The sequence below is a fragment of the Pectinophora gossypiella genome, chromosome 24, assembly GCF_024362695.1.
Source record: "Pectinophora gossypiella chromosome 24, ilPecGoss1.1, whole genome shotgun sequence".
NCBI classification, from domain to species: domain Eukaryota; kingdom Metazoa; phylum Arthropoda; class Insecta; order Lepidoptera; family Gelechiidae; genus Pectinophora; species Pectinophora gossypiella.
In genome coordinates, this window is record NC_065427.1 from 7566956 (window position 1) to 7587125 (window position 20170).

Below are 20170 nucleotides of genomic sequence, written 5' to 3' on the forward strand. Positions count from 1 at the left end.
GTAAGTACCTTTTTTTTTGACGTGACTTATTGTTAGATTTGCCGCAGATGGCATTTACTACTTGGCCGGACAAATGGGGAGCGCTGAAGGCTCTCACCCGGTTACAACGTTTAAGACAACAGGCCTAGGGGGTCGATAGCGATAAGCGCTGAATGAGGGAAATCGTCGACCACGCCGGCGGGGTCGGTATCGGGGACCTGAAGTGTTTGGTGTCGCGAGCTGATTGGCTGCCTCTATGGCTAGAGTAATCGGGTCGTCGGGATCCTATATTACGTCCTTCGGACGCCGATACTTTTCAGTACCCTCCCTAAGCGGAATGTACTCGGAAGCCGCAACTACCAGGGGATTTGGGTGGTGCGGAGCAGAATCGAAGTAAGTACCTAACTTACCTAAGTGTCTAAGTTAGCATATAAGTAAGTATCAACTTAAAAAAACAATTCTTCTTCTTCTATCGTGTGGGTGTGAGGTGAATTACCAACGTCATCAACCCTGCTGTCAGGGTTGTCACGCCAAAGGCCCCTAGCATGGCTCACGTAACGACTACTTACTTACATCAGTAAGTAGTTACCGGGACCAACGGCTTAACGTGCCTTCCGAAGCACGGATCATCTTACTTTTTGAACAATCAGGTGATCACCCTGTAAAGTCCTAACCAAACTAGGACAAAAATAATTGAAAATTATATTCATTATTCATTAAATTATATATTAAATTTATTGGAATAATTTTCCCATAAAATCTTTTTACGGGCCTGTCTTTTAAGAAAGGTGTGGTTAATGACGTCATAGCTGAATAAAGATGGGATGAGAGTAATCAGAAGCTCTACATTCATTCTAAGATGTTGGAGTAGGCAGCAAAAGGTTTTAACAGCAAAACGTCGAAAACAAGCTCTGAGCGAAAACATTTTGAAAAGGTTTGAAAAAAGAGTTTGTTTTCCATTCGATTTTCATGTTGTTTATCGTCCAGAGAAAAAAGGGATTTTTGGCGGGAACGGAAATGGGACGGAAACTTTCTTCATTCAATAATCTAAACAATTAATACGAAGTAGTGTTTTGTGGTTAATGATCGCATTAAGTTAGTCGGAAAACATTCGCGATAGTGTTATTATATCGGAATATTTAATAAACAAAGTGTACCTACCTATCTATTTTCGCTTCGTGCTAACAAGCCGCTTCATAACTTTAAAGTTCTTTTGAGTTAATTCGTTTGGGGTTTGGAGTAGGAGTCTGCTCAGAGGGTGGGGGCTTAGGTATCATCATTCATCATCATTCACCTTACATCATTTCATTAATCATCATTAAGAAAAAAATACATAAGACATGGCTGTATGGGCATAGTTCCCTTTGCCTTGCCATTCTATGGGAAAACCAAAACTAAAAAAAAATGAGAAAAAATGTTTTTGTAGAATTGCCAATTAACACGTTTCGGGACCGATTTTACGCAATCAAAAATTCTTAACACTTTCCGGCACAGAGCGCCCTAGACACAACCATATAAATTGTTACATACGTGACAAAGTTTATCGACGTGCATTGAGCTTGAAGATATAACATAATGAAGATAAATCACGCTATACCCTCGAAGGGGTAGGTGGTGGTACAGTATGCACACCCACTCTTCGCCAGCTATGTTTAAGTCCCAGAAAATCTGGTGATGAACCCGTAATGTCCTAACCAAACTAGGGACCTGATTGTCCGAAAGTAAGATGATCCGTGCTTCGGAAGGCACGTTAAGCCGTTGGTCCCGGTTACTACTTACTAATGTAATATCAGTAAGTAGTAACCGTGTTGTGTAGTGTGAAATGTGGTACTGTTGATACTACACCTCGCAACCTACACGATAGAAAAAGATCACGAAAAATGTATGGGAAAAATCGTGTGTCAATTTGAGTCAGAACGGGTTAAGAAGGTACGCGTCTACTCTGTTGTAAGAAACGAAATAAAAAAACATAAAACACAAAATACTTATATTACCTATACACATAGGTAATATCAACTGTAGTGATCAAATTCCGTCAAGTGTCTATTGATAAGGATTTGATAAAATGTATTAAGTATATTGATAATAATGATACCCAGTGTGCGTGTGGGTACCTATAATTAAAAAATAAAATTGTGTCTAGTAAAAGGTTAAAATTATGACTTAAATCTGTTATACAATTTATGATATATTATAGCTTTTTTTTTTGACGTGACTTTTTGTAGATTTGCCGCAGATGGCATTAACTACTTGGCCGGACAAATGGGGAGCGCTGAAGGCTCTCACCCGATACAACGTTTAAGACAACAGGCCTGAGGGTGCCCAGTTGGGCGCGAACCTCGGCTCAGGGCGTCGTCTGAGAGGAAAAATATTTGAATTGAATTAATCGACCCTAGTGGGTCGATAGCGATAAGCGCTGAACGAGGGAAATCGTCGACCACGCCGGCGGGGTCGGTATCGGGGTCCTGAAATGTTTGGTGTCGCGAGCTGATTGGCTGCCTCTATGGCAATATTATAGCGTAGTTTAAAAAAGAAAGTATGAATGAGTATTATTAGCACATATCATAACATCGCGCCTGTATCCCCGAAGAGGTAGGCAGAGGTGTATAGCATAGGTAGGCACATGGTATAAGAAAACCAGGTATGCTCAATCCTATGACAAGCCGCCATTGCTAGCCAATTGATGACGTAAGTGTTACCATTAAATTGGTATCTCTAACATTCCATGGACGTAAGTTTTGTTATTGAAAATTAATTTACTAATTTAATTATTATTAAAAATCATTAAAACTGTAAGTAAATCTTTCACTAAAAGTTCAAAATTTCCTTGTACTTAAAGTAAATATAACAAGTTCCTTGTATAGTATTATTGATTGATTGATATAAAAATGTTGGTTGCGGGGAATTTATTTTTTACGAAATGGCAATGCAGGGTGGGATGACGTCAGCTGGGCTAACCTTGAAATGTTAGCTGTCACTTTTGAGCATACCTCGGGAACGGCATACCTTTTGAAACGGGAACGGGACAGTTGCTTTCTTCATTGAATAATCTAAATAATTTATACGAAGTGGTGTTTTGTGGTTAATGATCGCATTAAGTTAGTCGGAAGACATTCGCGAGTGTTATTATATCGGAGTATTCAATGAACAAAATGTATCTGCCTATTTTCGTTTCGTGCCAAGAAGCCGCTTCATAACTCGAAAGGTTATGCGGACTTTTGAGTTAATTCGTTTGGGGTTCGGAGTAGGAGTCTACTACGAGGGTGGGGGCTTAGGTTTCATCATCATCATTAATCACCTTTCATCATTTCATTATTAATCAAGAAAAAAAAACACGTAAGACATGGCTGTATGGGCATAGTTCCCTTTGCCTTACCCTTCGGGGAAAACCATGAGCATACCTGGTTTTCTTATACCACGGGTAGGCATAAGTGTACTCACTTCTCGCCAGCTATGTGTGGATAGAGGTTCCATGTAATAGACGGCGAGCCTATTGCCATTGGCCGGGCACAAGTCCTGGCAACCACGTGATATTAATTATCTGTGATCCAAACAAGAATTCAAATACATTGAAGAATTCAGAAGTCGATTTCAGTGGTTTAAAGCGTTAGCCGGTATTCAAACCCGTGACTCTATGATGTACACGTGTTCTCCGAATAAAGTTATTACGCTAAATACCTAATCCAAGAATACGTGAATATATTATTTATCTATAGATACGTTAAAACACCTATTTAAAATTAAACAAATGAAAACTACCGCGCCGGTCGTTATAGCCCAGTTGGTAGAAGGCTTCCCTCTCACTTTGAGGTCGCAGGTTCAATTCCAGGCCGAAACCAATGATTGTCGAATTTGATTGTCGAAAAACACATGCTCAGCGGTAAAGGAAAACATCGTGAGGAAACCCTCACTCCCGAGAAATGCATTTTCGGAGGTATGTGACTATGTGACCTAACCTGTATTTTGCTGGTTTTCCCGTCGCGGGTAGGAAGGTCAGACAGGCAGTCGCTTCTGTAAAAAACCGGACCTGTCAAATCTTCAGGTTAGGTAAGTGGACTCCGTGAAACACGAGATAGTGTTAGGGAAATGATGATGAACACCGCGCTAGAAGTTATTATAGAAATGCCTTTTCATTATTAAACACCTCTGTAAAGGTAAATAGATTATCTTGCTTAATTTCCCCTGCATAATCCCTCTCAGAACTAATTTGGCGCGCCTTCCAAATTAAAATATGGCGGCGGGCGTTAAGATCAGCGGCGTCTAGCCGATGAATGAACAACTTTATTATTGCAGTCATCAGAAGTTGAAAAATCGTATGTAGAACAGAGGGGGTTCAAAGGCCCCATCGATTCAATTCATCGAAAAAAGCAACATTGCTATGTGACATTCGTTTGCATTGCGCACTTACTTTCATATGCGCAAATGTCAAATGGCAATATTGCTTTTTTAGATGAATTGCTTCGCTGTGGCCTATTTAACCCCTGAAGCAATTCATTTAAAAAAGCAATAATGTAATAGGCTACTTGACAACCTAGTCCAATGAAATACTTTTTAGGAAACGTCAAAACAAAAGTTTTTTCGGAGTTTGTATGGAAATACTGTCCTGTGACGTGGTATCGGGGTTTCGGGGTCCTGAAGTGTTTGGTGTCGCGAGCTTATTGGCTGCATATACACACCCACTCTTCGCCAGCTATGTTTAAGTCCCAGAAAATCTGGTGATCAGCCCGTAATGTCCTAACCAAACTAGGGACCTGATTGTCCGAAAGTAAGATGATCCGTGCTTCAGATGGCACGTTAAGCCGTTGGTCCCGGTTACTACTTACTGATGTAAGTAGTCGTAACATGAGCCATGTCAGGGGCCTTTGGCGGCTCAATAGTAACCCTGACACCAGGGTTGATGAGGTTGATACTACACCTCGCCATAGGGCTAGAGTGATCGGGTCGTCGGGATCGTATATTACGTCTTTCGGACGCCGATACTTTTTAGTACCGTCCCTAAGCGGGATGTATTCGGAAGCCGCAACTACCAGGGGATTTGGGTGGTGCGGAGCAGAATCGAAAACACGTTTTGGGCAATGGTTGGCAGACCTAGGTCAATGTGCAGATTTTCATTGCGAAGGAACCACGGAGCTCCCGTGGCTTTCCGCATGAGTCCCCGGCAGTAGGACATATATGTATTTATATAGTACTTACCTACTTATACACCTATACTATTTTATGTTCTAAGTAGGTAATCAGTATTGATAATACACGTTAATGAAAATAATGCGTGATAGTAGACTTGAAACCTTGAAATATTTGTTTAAAATATAATAAAAATGGTTACCATTAGATTTATTACTAAGATTTCAGTTGCTATGTTATCTATTTGTATTTGTATAATTACCGTGATAGCGACTTCCTAGAAGGTCGGTAGGTAGGTAATTAGTTTAAGTACTTACACACAATTATATTGTGGTAAGTAAACTTGAGTATTTAAAAAATATGATAACGCATTAGATAAGTGTGTTATTTTAGCTTCCCTGCTGGAGTAGCAGTGGTTCCTGTAAACACCATCTAATTGTATTTTAAGTTATACCTGTCATTTTCTTATCCGCCGAAAAGGAAAGGGACGGATAATCGACAGGCATAAAACTTATTCATATTCATTTATTTCGTAATAAGTAGTTATATTACATGTCATATGGAAAATATAATAATACAATAATGGTACTTAAGCACTAAGCGTTAAATTTTAAAGTTAAAAATTCTTCAAAGAAAGTGTGTTCGAGTACTTAGCCAGCATTTAACCCTACTTTAAAAAAAAAACATTGATGGCGCGTCAACGATTGATTTAGGCAATCTGTTATACACGGTTGGCTCAGTCACATGAGTCAGTTTGCTGGACTTGGCGAGTCTGTGTCTGACGACTGAAACCTGTCAAGGTGGAGTCTATTCGCGTGCCGTAGCGTTTTTACGGCCTGGTCCCCGCGCAGTCGATACCCATCAATATGTGTGTATACGTACACAGCAGTTTGAAAAATTACTTATACAACACACGTTAATTTTAGGCATTTTTAAAACCCTGTGAAAACTGGGATAATTCTAGGGGGATGATGATGATGGTCCAGCCGTGGAAACTACCCCGAAAATTCTCATAGAACATACAAATTCCTCGATTATAATCAAATTACTTTTTGCAATCGTAGAAGTCTCGGAACCATAATATAAGCTCTCGACTATGTAAGTACCCATATTACACAGCTTTCCGTTAGACCAACGTGATAGTTGGTAAGCCGTATCGCCATCTATAATGGTCGAGTCAACTGTGTTAGTGAAAACTACACTTAAGATAAATTATTCCAATAAAAGGCAAATTCTGAATGTCAATCGGAATCAATGATAAAAGATTCCAATTGACATTCAGAATTTGCCTTTCAACTGTTTTAAGACAGTAGTTAAACAGAAACTTTGCAAAAAAGATTATTATTATAAGGTTAGTGATTATTTAGAAGATATGAATGCATGGGATTGGCTGTTTGAGAACTGATATTAGGCAGCTAAATTATTGAATGGTAAAATAATATATTATGTTTATTTATTTTTTTAAAGAACTTCTAGGGCCATGTACCGAGGTTTTTCTTACAGGTTCTTTTCCCCGGCTATACAGGTTGTGAGAAGCTGCAGTAGTTTTAGGCGGCTGAGACGTTCGTTTTGTGAAAATTGACGATTCAAAGTGTAACTATGTTACCTACTGAATAAAGATATTTTTGAATTTGGATTAATAACTCATTGGCGCAAGTCCGATACCGGGGTTAAAGCCGGCGCTCCCCGATACTCCCGTCTCGAAGCCAAACGGTGGAAAAACGGAATCCATCCATCCATCTCTGTCATTCTTGACCTAACGAGGAACACCAGATATAGGGAGCTTGGATTTAGGCCATCGGCTGGCCATCAATCGTAGTGTGTCAATTGGTGGATAATTTCACACTAATCTTAAGTTAGACGATTTGTACGGAGTTTAGTATGCCCCTGAGTTTTGGTTTATTGTTGCGGTCATAATGGAATTTTGAAATTGATTACTTACATTGTACTATATTGAGTCCATTTGGCGTTGTCCAGATGGGAATAATAATTGCACAGGAGAGAGAGAGAGAGAGAGCGAGAGTCTACAAAGTTAGGTCTTCACTTCAGGGAAAAGACCTCATTGAAGCAATTCATTTAAAACAGCAATACTTTCTGCCATTTAACATTTGTTGATATTGCGCACTTAGATAAGTATAGGTACTTACCTAAGTGCTTCTATTTTATACCAGCTTTTGCCGCGGCTTCACTCGCGTCAAATTCTGGGTAACACGGGGTAAATTGGTACATTACGAAAGGGATGTAATTTACCAATTTTTTGAGATTTTTAGTTTGAAAACTGCGAAAAGTCCCATATAAAGTTCCACTTCCTCGTCGAAGGGATTGGGGACAGATTTCCAAAAGAAAGTTATGCACAATTTTTTTGTTAGTCTTTTTACCTTAAAAATTGCGGAATGCTCCATACCAACTTCCACCCCCCATTTTAGGGAAGTGGGTGGTTAGAAAGAAACAAAAAGGAGCCTAAGTCACTCTGCATCCCTTCAACTATCTCCACTTAAAAAAACACGTCAATTCATCGCTCCGTTTTGCCGCGAAAAACCGATAAACAAACAGACACTTACACTTTTCCATTTATAATATTAGTATGGTTTTTAGATGTATTGTTTCAATGTCGTCTTTCAAGACCCACAGAACTTCGATCCTTTAAACTGTTCGTAAGTAATTACTTGAATGAAAAAATATCGGTATTAAATGATCTGTCGTCTTACTGACTTTGAGATCTTATAATTAATTAATATAGAAACATTTCCCACATAGGATGACCTCATAACGCGTCGGAAATAAAGTAGAAGACAGTAAACCTTGGCACATGATGTTATGATCATTTTCATTGACCCTGAAGAGTGATAGGCGTTTCTTGGGCTGACCGAGCGATTTGGCATTATTATTTATTTTTCATATTGCCCCTTCTTGCCTGTTGTTAGCCTATACATAAACTCACGCCCATTTCCCACCGGGGTAAGCAGAGACTAAGGAATTTCATTTGCTTCGATCCTGACACAATTCTCTTGCTTCTTCCACATTCATCAATCGTTTCATACACGCACGCCGGTTCGAGTAGATCGTACTGAACCTACGTATTCTCAGGATATCTATGACAAGGTCTTTCTCTGTTATCTTCTCTCAAAATATTTTTTCATAAATCTCTGCGCCTTTAACACGTTGTCTCTCGAGATGGGTACCAGACACTTTGGTTTCGTGTAAATCCGTAAAGAAACTTACCTTATGGTTCGTCAGACCAGCGTTTGAGGCTTCTTTCCGGACAGCCGTTCGTTGCGTCGCCGGGGCCTGCGCCGCATATCACACGCACAACGCTCGCCACGCGGCAACACGCCTCCACACGCCGTCACACGCCTCCACACACACCCGCCCCGACTATGCACGGCACATCCTCAAAATAGTCCAAAATGTCCGTAGAAGCTAAATGTTTTCAAATTTTCAAAATTTGAATTTTGGAAGGCCTTTGATACCGTCTATTACCTACATTTAAACTGTGAAAAACGCGACGCTACTCGCGTTCTATACCCGTCCCGCTCCATATAAAGCGTTTTAGGGAGTGTCGGAATCGGTCGTCTCTCTCACTCAGCACATTAACCTGGAACAAACGAGGCTCTGATTAGTACGTGATTACAAAGTTTGTTACTTCAATGAAAGATTGCACTTGCGAAAATTGTTCACAAAATATAGGTCAGTCGTGAGGGAAATATGAAAAATCGGTAAGAGTACAGTGTCGATAGTGGTACCTTATTTGCACTGAGAGTGAAGAAAACTAATATAAGTATTAGGTAAGTACATATTCTTTATTGCACAGAACACCAGAAACAATTAAACATATACACAAGAAATATTACAGTACCATTGGACCCTTATTCTCTATAGCAATTACTTTCAGGTGACTAGTAAAACTAAGAGCAAGCGTCTCGCCGCAACGAAAATTTTACACATAAAAATGGCAAAAGCGTGGTACTTACAAACGCGAAAAAGCTAGTAAAAATTCCGTCTTAGGTTTTTGTCCAACCGGTGGCGACAAAGGTTTTTATACAAAATGGACTCGACAATTATGTTCCTTCTATGGTATAAAGGCTACGCTGCTACAACATTGCTACGTTGGCTACGACCCGTAGCATTTACGATGCCTTTACGACTTGCTACGACGGAAATTACGTATCGTACATAAAACATCGAGAACGGACATTTACTTTTTTGTAACAGAAAACAGAATTATGTAAAAATAGGTAAAATGTTGTACTGTTTATTCATGGCCAGGCCGGCCATTATGTATGTATGTTACGAAACAGCCTCCTTGTTATTGGATTGGGCTTTAGATCTGGAGGTCCGGGTTTGATTTCCGATGGGGACATTGTCAAAATCACTTTGTGTGACTGCCCTTTGGTCATTGCAGGCTTGATTGTCTGAAATAGTAAGATAATTCCATGTTCCGGAAGGCAAGTTAAACTGTTGGTCACGTATACTATGTGTCAAACACCTCCACCAACCCACCATGATTCATGATTTTTTATTTTCAATTCTATACTTCTGCGATCGAAAATTTCACTTGATATCAACTGAGAATCATGGCCTGAATCATCAAATCAAAGTGTTCGTTACGACGTCACTAACAACCTGTATAGATTCATCATCATCAGCCCATTAACGTCCCCACTGTTGGGGCACGGGTCTTCCCTATGGATGGATAGTGAGATCGGGCCTTAAACCATCACGCGGGCCCAGTGCGGTTTGATGGTTATTAACGAACCTGCTAAATGCAGCCGGGACCAACGGCTTAACGTGCCTTCCGAAGCACGGAGGAGCTCGAGATGAAAACTTTTTTCTTTTTTGTGGTCACCCATCCTATGACCGGCCTTTGCGAAAGTTGCTGTATAGGTTGAATGAGGGGAATCCTGTGCCCAGTAGTGGGACGCAGATATAGGCTGTAACATAACCGTACACCGAACAAAGTCGCGTGCGGTCACTAGTTTAATAGTTTTACGATGTTGTCATAAAATATTCAATTATTTATGCAATGCGATGCAGTGGTAACAAACAATACAATGTTACTTTACAACCCACATGTGTAATCTAGTAAGTGTGTTAACGTGAAATAAGCTGGTGACTATTTCTAAAAAGGCATTAGGAGGTACATTCATCGCAAGATGAACCCAAACCTCACCGAACTTTCTGTTAGACCAACGCGGTGAGTCGTATCGTCTTTGGAATGTGCAAAAAATATCAAGTACTTACTGACTTACCACCTTATTTTTTATTTATTATTCTTCAAGACTATAATAATAAGAGATAGTTTTTGAGTTGTCAATTTATCTTAAGTGCAGTTTTTACTAACACATTTTGCTCGACCATTATAGATGGCGACACGGGTCACCTCCTATCACGTTGGTCGGTGAGGTGGAGTACTTAGTTCATGTAATGTAGACGACAGGAGAGATTATAATCGATAAACGCGGTCGATACGGACTCGTGCGACACTAAGACTAAGACGCCGCGGGGACTGTGCGGGTGTGCGGGGCGACCCCGCCTCCGCGGCTCACCTCATGCCCCGATTGCCATGTCGACCTGTCGTCAACAGTAGTTATGAATGTTTCTCTGACACATGAAAAACGAAGTATATCAGTATCCAAGCAAATAGAATTCCATAGACTCTGCTTACCCCTATGGGAAATGGGCGTGAGTATATGTATGTAAAAAGGAAAAGCGAAGCAAAAGGTAATCAATACTTCTACAGCAGTGGTGTTGAGAAATCTCTAAACGGTCAAGTGCCAGGATTTTTTTTTATATGGGTTGGTTTATGAACACAGACAGACATATATAGTGTTGTATAGAAACAATAGGTGTCGGAGAATAGCGACCAGCTCCCCGAAAACTGGCTTACTGTGTAGAAACAGATCACCCGACGACCAAAGCCTTAGATTAAATCATAATGACAAATAATTTGAAAACTTACACACCGCGTTTTAGGACTTGTGCTGAATTTTCACTCTTAACTTATTTATTTTATATGAAATCGACATTATATTAACAATAACAAGTAAATGAAGATAATTTTACAATAGGAATTATAATATAAATGATACGATTCATAAAATAAGAATATAAAACAGTTTAGATCTTCATTAAGAGCGGTAGCGCCATCTGTTGAGATTTAGAGGAACGATTAGCGCTTGAAGTTAGATAGGGGATGTAGTGCGAAAACTTCGAGAAATTTAAACTTTTCGGAGAACCCCACATGACATAATGGCGTGAAGTTAACTTTATTTGATTCTACATACCATGGGAAGGATTGCTGGAGTGAGATTTTGTATTTAAGTAGATGTAACATATGGAATAATATGAAGTAATGTAACATGTAGCTAAGTAGATAGATAGATAAAATACGTTATTGAGCACAATGGACACAAAATACAGAGATAAGGACAACACATACAGAAAAGCACAACAGGCGGCCTTATTGCTCATGCGACAATTTCTTCCAGGCAACCTTTGGGTACAGGAAGATTTTGTAGAAGTATAATAATAGCGTGTTGTACGGAAAAACCTGTCGATAGGTTTATGAGACACCGTTTTGATTGTAAAATGTTTATTGTTACTTTGAATATAAAAAAAAACACAACGTAACAAATACTTTATTGCCACACAGAAAATATAAGATACGATAACAAGTAGGAATCTGTTGCAGGCAATCTTTGGGTAGAGGAGATATTTCAAATTATTATATCCTGCTTTTAAAAAGACTTTGTGTCTTAAGATGTAGCGGTTTAGTGCAGTATAGGAATACCATGTAGGTAAAAGATTTTGAGTAAGAAGCGACATACAACTTCCGAAACCGACATTTTTATCTGCCTTCGTCCGACGGTAAATATATCAGAAACAGTCAACCTTTTTTTGGCGTGACTTATTGTAGATTTGCCGCAAATGGCATAAACTACTTGGCAGGACAAATGGGGAGCGCTGAGGGCTCACACCCAGTAAAACTTTAATTCAAAACACATAAAACACAAAGAAAACATTCTTGGTTTTATTCTCTTGAAGTCTCGTATTAAAAACGCTCAAACGTATCAGTACCTAATCTGTTGTCATCGTCTATTATAACAAGACCTTCCCTTCCCTTCTTTTATCGTTTATTTTACACTTGAAGGTAGGAAACAGTTCGTTGATCCATAGGTCATCATTGTTTGGTTTTGTAGTACAGAGCGTTATTGAAGACCGGCCAAAATGTTGAATGTTACAGCCAAGAGAAACAAACTTGTAGCAATTATATTACACGCGCATACGCGATAAACTATTCATCTATTATATTCAATGTTTATGCGCGAAGTAAATAAATAATAAAAATATGAAATTTTTAACGCCTGTGAAAAGTTTTATAGCAATGTTGTAGGAAGACAACGACTTAAAGTTTAAGGCGCCTTTTGTTGAGATATAGACACAGCTTAGGCACAATTGATGTCGGTAATCGCTACTCGTTAATAGGATGGACAGAAGATATCTATCCTAGACCAACAAAATGATCAACCAAACCAACAAAGAATAAATCATCCCCTTAGCATAATCCCGTTTATCACAGGGTCCGCTCACCTAACCTGAAGATTTGACAGGTCCGGTTTTTTACAGAAGCGACTACCTGTCTGACCGTCCAACTCGCGAAGGGAAAACCAGCACAATAAATGTTAGGTCACATACCTCCGAAAATGCATTTCTTGGGAATGTGGGTTTCCTCACGGTGTTTTCCTTCAACGCTGAATACGTGTTAATCATTTAAACCAACAAAAAAGAAATAAAAAATAGTATTAATAATTTACCTTATTTATTATTAAACTACCCACCCGCACAGACAGTTTATTAACGAGTTTATTTAAACTACTAATCAATCAACCATCGCACACCAATAAAGCAAAACAATTTGTTCAGATTTCAAAGCCTTCATAATCGAGTCAAGGAGATCTCATCCCGACTTAGGTCATTCCTTGGGGGTGGGGAGCCGACCCCACCGGGGGGTCTCTGGTGTGGGGGGTGTGGGGGGTCTGAGGGGGTCAAGGCCGTTCTGCCGCCTCTCCGTCGGCTGTCGTGTCGGCCGCGGCACACTTTATATCAATACTAAGAAATGTGATTTAATCTGTCCTCTTGTAGGGATGCTAATAATATTTTTTACAAGTATATAAATACATATATATCTCTTTCTCTCTTTATTTAAGAGGCTGCGCTCTTGTCGGTGGAGTAATCGCCATTCCTCTCTTCCCGCCAAATCCTTCACCTCCTGATACGACACAACCTGGACCTTCTCTTTTATTTGTTTCATAAATGTTCTCCTAGGTCTACCCCTTCCTCTCTTCCCTTCAATTTTTCCTTCTATGATGTTTGTTATAAATGAATCATATGAATAATAATAATTAATAAGCGATAAGGCCGCCATTTGCCATGTACTTAGTTAAGAGACTTTTTGTAATTATTTCTTTTTATTTTGGTGCAATAAAGTGTATTTGTATTGTATTGTATTGTAATTAATATACATATTTAAAAGAAAAATAGGCCTTGCTGCGTCGGTAGGAGGGAGATGCAGAGCATACTCCACCACGCTGACCTGACCTTCTTCATCCTGTGAGGTGGAGTACCAATCATCAACCCTGGTGTCAGGGTTACTATTGAGCCGCCAAAGGCCCCTGGCATGGCTCATGTAACGACTACAACTTAGTACTTACTTAGTAAGTAGTAACCGTGACCAACGGCTTAACGTGCCTTCCGAAGCACGGATCATCTTACTTTCGGACAATCAGGTTCAGGTTTCGGTTATTATTTAATAACTTTTTATTTTGCTAAAAGCAACACTAAACCACAGACGGTAACTCACAAAATTGGAAAAGATTACGCGACTTTTTTGCTTTACCTATATCATAAAGCAAATACATTTTCACTAAAAGCAAATTGAAGCATAAATAATTTATTTTTAATATTAATTAAAAATGAAATACGTTTTCATCAGTTCGGTTTGAGCTAAATTGATTCCAATGGATGACAGATGTCCGGAAGTACCTCGGCTTAGTAAAATATGATTCAAATCCGAATTTATTGGAGGGAAAATAAATGGAAAACCGTTTTGGATTGGCCTACGTGGTGCAAAATGGCTGCGTACCTTGGGTACCAAAACACACTGAACAAAATAATTGGTTACTGTACTTACTTACTCGGTGGAGGGAAAGAGCTCGGTGGCGCAGCGGTAAACGCGCTCAGTCTGCGATTGAAGTTAAGCAAATTTCGCAAAGGCCGGTCATAGGATGGGTGACCACAAAAAAAGAAGTTTTCATCTCGAGCTCCTCCGTGCTTCGGAAGGCACGTTAAGCCGTTGGTCCCGGCTGCATTAGCAGTCGTTAATAACCATCAATCCGAACTGGGCCCGCGTGATGGTTTAAGGCCCGTAAATTTAAAAGAAGTGTTATTTCTTCTCCTCAGCCATAACACCTTGCAAAGTGACGTAGATTCAAAAATGTTAAATTGATCTTCAAGTTTATGATAATTACGTTGAATAAATGATTCTGATTCGGTGAAACGCGGGTACTTAGTTCATCATGCGATGACTGTACCTCTGAGTACCCCATTTTTTATATGAGTAGTAGGTATGAGTAGTAACAGCCTTCGTGGTCTAGTGGTTAGAGCGTCAGGCTCACGATCTGGAGGTCCGGGTTCGATTCCCGATGGGGACATGGTCGAAATCACTTCGTGAGACTGTCCTTTGTTTGGTAAAGACTTTTCAGGGTTGAATCACGTGATTGTCTGAAAAAGTAAGATGATTCCGTGTTTCGGAGGGCACGTTAAGCTGTTGGTCCCGGCTATTAGCCGTAAAAACACCTCCACCAACCCGCAGTGGAGCAGCGTGGTGGAGTATGCTCCATATCCCCTCCGGTTGATTGAGGGGAGGCCTGTGCCCAGCAGTGGGGCGTATATAGGCTGTTTATGTGTGTAGTTAGTTAAATTACTTAGGCATTTTGTTGAATAAGTATTTTAGTGCCCCCCCCCCAGTTCAACCACTCCTCATACACCCAAGGTCGTGACCTAGTTATGGGCCTACTCAACAATATGCCAAAACGTTAACGTGAAGCCGTAATTATGTACTTCTATGGTATTGATTAAAGAGTATTCTATTCATTTTGTAAGGTAGGGTTAGCACGTAGTTTTTCTGAAAAGAAAAACGCGTATTTAAAGTTACTTACTAAACAGAATATTTGAAACATTTTTTCTGTTTGTTTCAACAAAGTGTAAACTGTCCCTTCTTCTTCTATCGTCTAGGTTGTGAGCTGAATTACCAACCTCATCCACCCTGGTGTCCGGGTTACTATTGAGCCGCCAAAGGCCCCTGACATGGCTCACATGAACATGGAACTGTCCCTTTTTATAAATGTATACATTTTTTCTATGTTTCCAGTGATCGAATGTTCGGGAACTTATTTATATGCATAGCACTTTTGTATTTGAAAACACCCGCGAAAGCGGGACTAACAATACAAAAATATTTAAATTTTTTAAACTACTTATTAACTATTAACAGCCTCCGTGGTCTAGTGGTTAGAGCGTTAGGCTCACGATCTGGAGGTCCGGGTTCGATTCCCGATGGGGACATTGTCGAAATCACTTTGTGAGACTGTCCCTTGTTTGGTAAGGAATTTTCAGGCTTGAATCACCTGATTGTCCGAAAAAGTAAGATGATTCCGTGCTTCGGAGGGCACGTTAAGCCGTTGGTCCCGGCTATTAGCCGTAAAAACACCTCCACCAACCCGCAGTGGAGCAGCGTGGTGGAGTATGCTCTAGACCCCCTCCGGTTGATTGAGGGGAGGCCTGTGCCCAGTAGTGGGACGTATATAGGCAGTTTATGTTTAAACTATTATTCGATTCCATGATTTTTATGTACAAAATAAAAAGACCGCCGCGTTTTCAGAAGCCGCATTCATACATTCAAAGCACTTTATGAAGTTTAGATAAATAAACGGTAGAATATCTGATCACTACCTATTAGATACCTTTTATACGTACATACGTACAGATGTATACATTTACATTTGTAGAACTGATTTCTACAGGTGTATACATATACATCTATAGAAATCGGGCTGGTTCGAGCCATGTTGTAACGTAACGGCAGCCCTATTGCACGCCGAGGGCGGTGGCTATGACGTCACTATGCAAACGCGGAAACGAGTCTCGCTTGGCTTGTTATACAGCGAGTAGCAGAGCGACAAGCGGAGCGGTGGATTATATAGCCCTATTCCCAGTCTTATTCTTCTATCGTGTGGGTCGTGAGGTGAATGTTAAGGTTATTATTGAGCCGCCTAAGGCCCATGACATGACTCATGTAACGACCACTTACTTACATCAGTATCATCAACGTGCCTTCCGAAACACGGGTCATCTTACTTCCCATTATCTTCATTATCTTCTTTCCCATTTTTATGTCCCATTGCTGGGCATTGTTATGATTGTTTATACATACAGCATTACAGAGTAACACCTAATGCGCTGAAAACAACATGTAAACTAACATACAAAATAAACACTGACTAAAAATACACGAAAATTAGCAAAAATAAAAATTAAAAGGCAAATTACCATAAAAAAATATAATGACGTAATCGTAGACGCGCATCTTTGTGTGTGACGTCTGACGCCATACGATTGAAGACTAAAGTAAGTCCGAGGGGTTGAGGTAAACCTAACTCAGCAGCTGGTGGGGAGCGGAGAGTTGCCGTTCTATATGTTCACTATTTTGGTTTCTAAAGAATGTTCTAATTCAGCGGGGCGTTATAAACAAAAAGTCACTTTTATAATTCACTTGTTTTTTTATTTAAATGATAGAAAATAGACACTACACATATTACACGTATTGACGCTGCGGAGGTTGGGCGAACAGAGAGAGAATGAAGGAAAGAATGAATTTTAGTATGAATCCTTTGAATGAATACTAAACACTATACTTAGTATTATTCCTTGGTCTATGGCAAAGCTATGAGCAATATCAATTGAAATGATTCATATACTTGACTTCGTGGAATTAAAATTAAGACTTTATAATGCAAGGCACGCATGATCCCATTGGGCCATCGCGCTTTTCAGTAAGTGTGATATGAATATTATTAATGTACTTAATTAAATCTTCCAAGACATATCCAATCTTAGCTATGTGGGGTGACGTTATGGAAGTAATGTACTAGTAAAGTAGGCGTGATATAGCCTGCCTGTATGCATAGATTATGTGGTGATTTCCTATTTACTACTTTACCGGCAAAGCTTCGGGATTCGGGACGGGGACGGGGACAGATTCGGGATTGGACAGATTCGGGATTGGGCAGATTCGGGATTGGACAGATTCGGGATTGGATAGATTCGGGATTGGACAGATTCGGGATTGGACAGATTCGGGATTGGAGAGATTCGGGATTGGACAGAGTCAGGATTGGACAGATTCGGGATTGGACAGATTCTGGATTTGGCAAATTAATGGATTGGGCAGATTCTTGAATCTGTTCAGTCCCGCATAAGGGCTCACGACTATATCTCCAATTGGGTACACAAAGGTACATTCGTCGCAAGATGAACTAAGTACTCACACCGAGCTTTCTGTTAGCCAAACCTGATAGGTGATGAGCCGTATCGCCGTCTATAATGGTCGAGCTGGCTGTGTTCAATGCAAGACTGGAACACACATGACCATAATTACTCGTATTGACGTCTTTAGATACATGTGATGAGCCGTACGGTGTCAGATTACCAGCAAATCTTAATCCATCATGTTGGAAATTGCATAATTTCTTAGTCAACTTAGGGATGATAAGGAATTGAAAGCATTTTGTTTCTTTTACTTCCAAGCCAGCAGGGAAGTAAAAAGGGACGGCATGAAGATAAATAAATTAGAATACATTAACATTTATTATTATGCTGTGTAATTACGGAATAAGTTTAACACAATTGCGTCCTTCCTGAAGCAACGTGGTATGCCAGAGACGTATTTTTAGGAGTTATGGTTTTGACAGCGATTCCCCGAACGTCGATTCCCGCTACGGCGTTTATAAATAGTGAATTAGTGCAACTCGCTTACTCGCTCGCGTTGTAGACCAGTTGGTAGAACGCTTTGCCTTTCAATCCAGCACAGGCCTAAACCAATGATTGTCGAATTGTTTTCGAATTCATGTTTGGATCATAAATGATTATAACGTGCTCAGCGGTGAAGGAAAACATCGCGAGGAAACTCAAATTAACGAATGGATTTTTGGAGGTATGTGACCTGATGTATTATTGGGTTGATTTTCCCTTCGCGGGTTAAAAGGTCAGAAAGGCAGTCACGTCTGTACTAAATCGGACCTGTCAAATATTCAGGTTAGGTAAGCGGACCCTGTGATGAACGGGATAATGCTATTGGGATAATGAGTAAAACTCGCTCGACGTAGAGGGAAAATAAAGTGAACGCAACATATGGGAAGTGGACCTTACGAGAAGTGGTCCAAATGGGAAGTGGTCTTTATGGGAAGTGGACCTTATGGGAAGTAGTCTATGGAACTAAAGGCCCCTAAATACATGCCTGCAACACGCGTGACCAACACATACCGTTTCATATCGTATTAATTACAATAGTTACTGCTCTGTGACATGCACACTGCCTACATTATACTTTTAAATAGATGTACTTACCGGTTTTTAATTGTACTGCCACCGCTGACTAAGAGCTTTTTTACATTAAGTAAGACCGTTATTCTGCCTATTTTACGAGTATTCTCTTTGGGTGCTATGTTTACAAGGGATGGTAAATGTGATGAAGATATAGAAAGGAGAGTAAAATTGGGTAATTCAGTGAATGGGGCTATGCATGCAGTTGTTAGTAGTCAATGTATCACGCGTGATGGCTTGGAAGTGAATGTTGGGTACGGCAGAAGAAGCATGAAACTAGGTTTTATGCCGTAGAAGTCGTTGCGTAGAATCTGCGGTGTTAAATTGAGTGATAGAGTAAGAAACAGTGTGAGAAGAGAGAGATGTGGTGTAAAAGACGATATTGACTAAGATTGAGAAGGACAAGATGGTTTGGACACATAGAGCCTTTGAAGGATAATAAGATTACGAAAGCGGTATATAAGGCGAAAGTTGTTAGTAGGACTGACAGGGGAAGACCTGGAAGGACGTACATCTTTCTGTTCCTTACAAGATACGATGTTCACCTTCCCTTAAATCTGTTCCCTGTAAGCTCTTCTTGGTCTTCCCCTTCCTGTGTTTCCTTGTAGCTTCCCTTCTATGCTGGTTTTAATATATTCATCGTGTTTTATTATAATATTTGCCTCTTTCCCCTTTCAGTTCAACTTCTATGTCTCCTCTATGTTAGAGGAGGATGGAAAGAATAACACGTTTAAAAGGCCTCGAGTCTTTATCTGTCTTTCTGCGTTAGTGTCCAAGTTTCACATCCACAGAGGGCAATACTACATTACGATACATCGTTTTTTAAATTGCAATAATCTAGTAAAGCCCGGATTTCCAGTAGTAATACTTAGTTAACAACGGGTTTCTATGTCTATAATGTTTGTTACTTGATTCGTGTAGTTTTTGTATCAAATAAACGCTGATTTGACAACGGGTTTTGGGTTTTAAAATCTAGGTCATATTACGTTTTAGATGGATTGCTACAATGTTTTTTACACCTCCAGCTTTGCTACGTTCCATTTTATATTTTTTACTTCAAATTTTGCACCACTGGTATAATTTCTCACCGATACTCGCCTCGCGATTGAACACCATTCAAGTAGGTACCCAATAAATCACATCAAAGGCTGCATTTAAGCTTTTAGTTCTGTAGAAATATTAGATCATCGCATGTTTCACCGCGATAACAAGGGGGGTGTGGAGGTCTCAGGAAACATTCAATGACTGTACAGTTTTCGAGGTAAAGTGTAGCTCGGTTATTATATTAAATTATTCTTTTCATAGCCTAGTTTAGTGGTTAGAGCGTTTGTCGATCTGGAGGGGCGGCTTCTATTCCCGATGGGGACTTATCACAAAAATCACTCTGTGAAGCCAGTCTAAATGGAAG

General features: G+C 39.9%; 1 protein-coding gene across 3 annotated transcripts in view; it reads right to left on the minus strand.

Annotated features, from left to right (window-relative positions):
* Positions 1–20170, minus strand: part of LOC126377823 (plasma membrane calcium-transporting ATPase 3) — a 226659-nt gene that overhangs the window by 185678 nt on the left and 20811 nt on the right. For all 3 annotated transcript variants that reach the window (XM_050025741.1, XM_050025743.1, XM_050025742.1), the window contains exon 2: positions 8326–8698. The gene's annotated coding sequence lies outside the window, so the exon portion shown is untranslated. The remainder of the gene's footprint in view (positions 1–8325; positions 8699–20170) is intronic.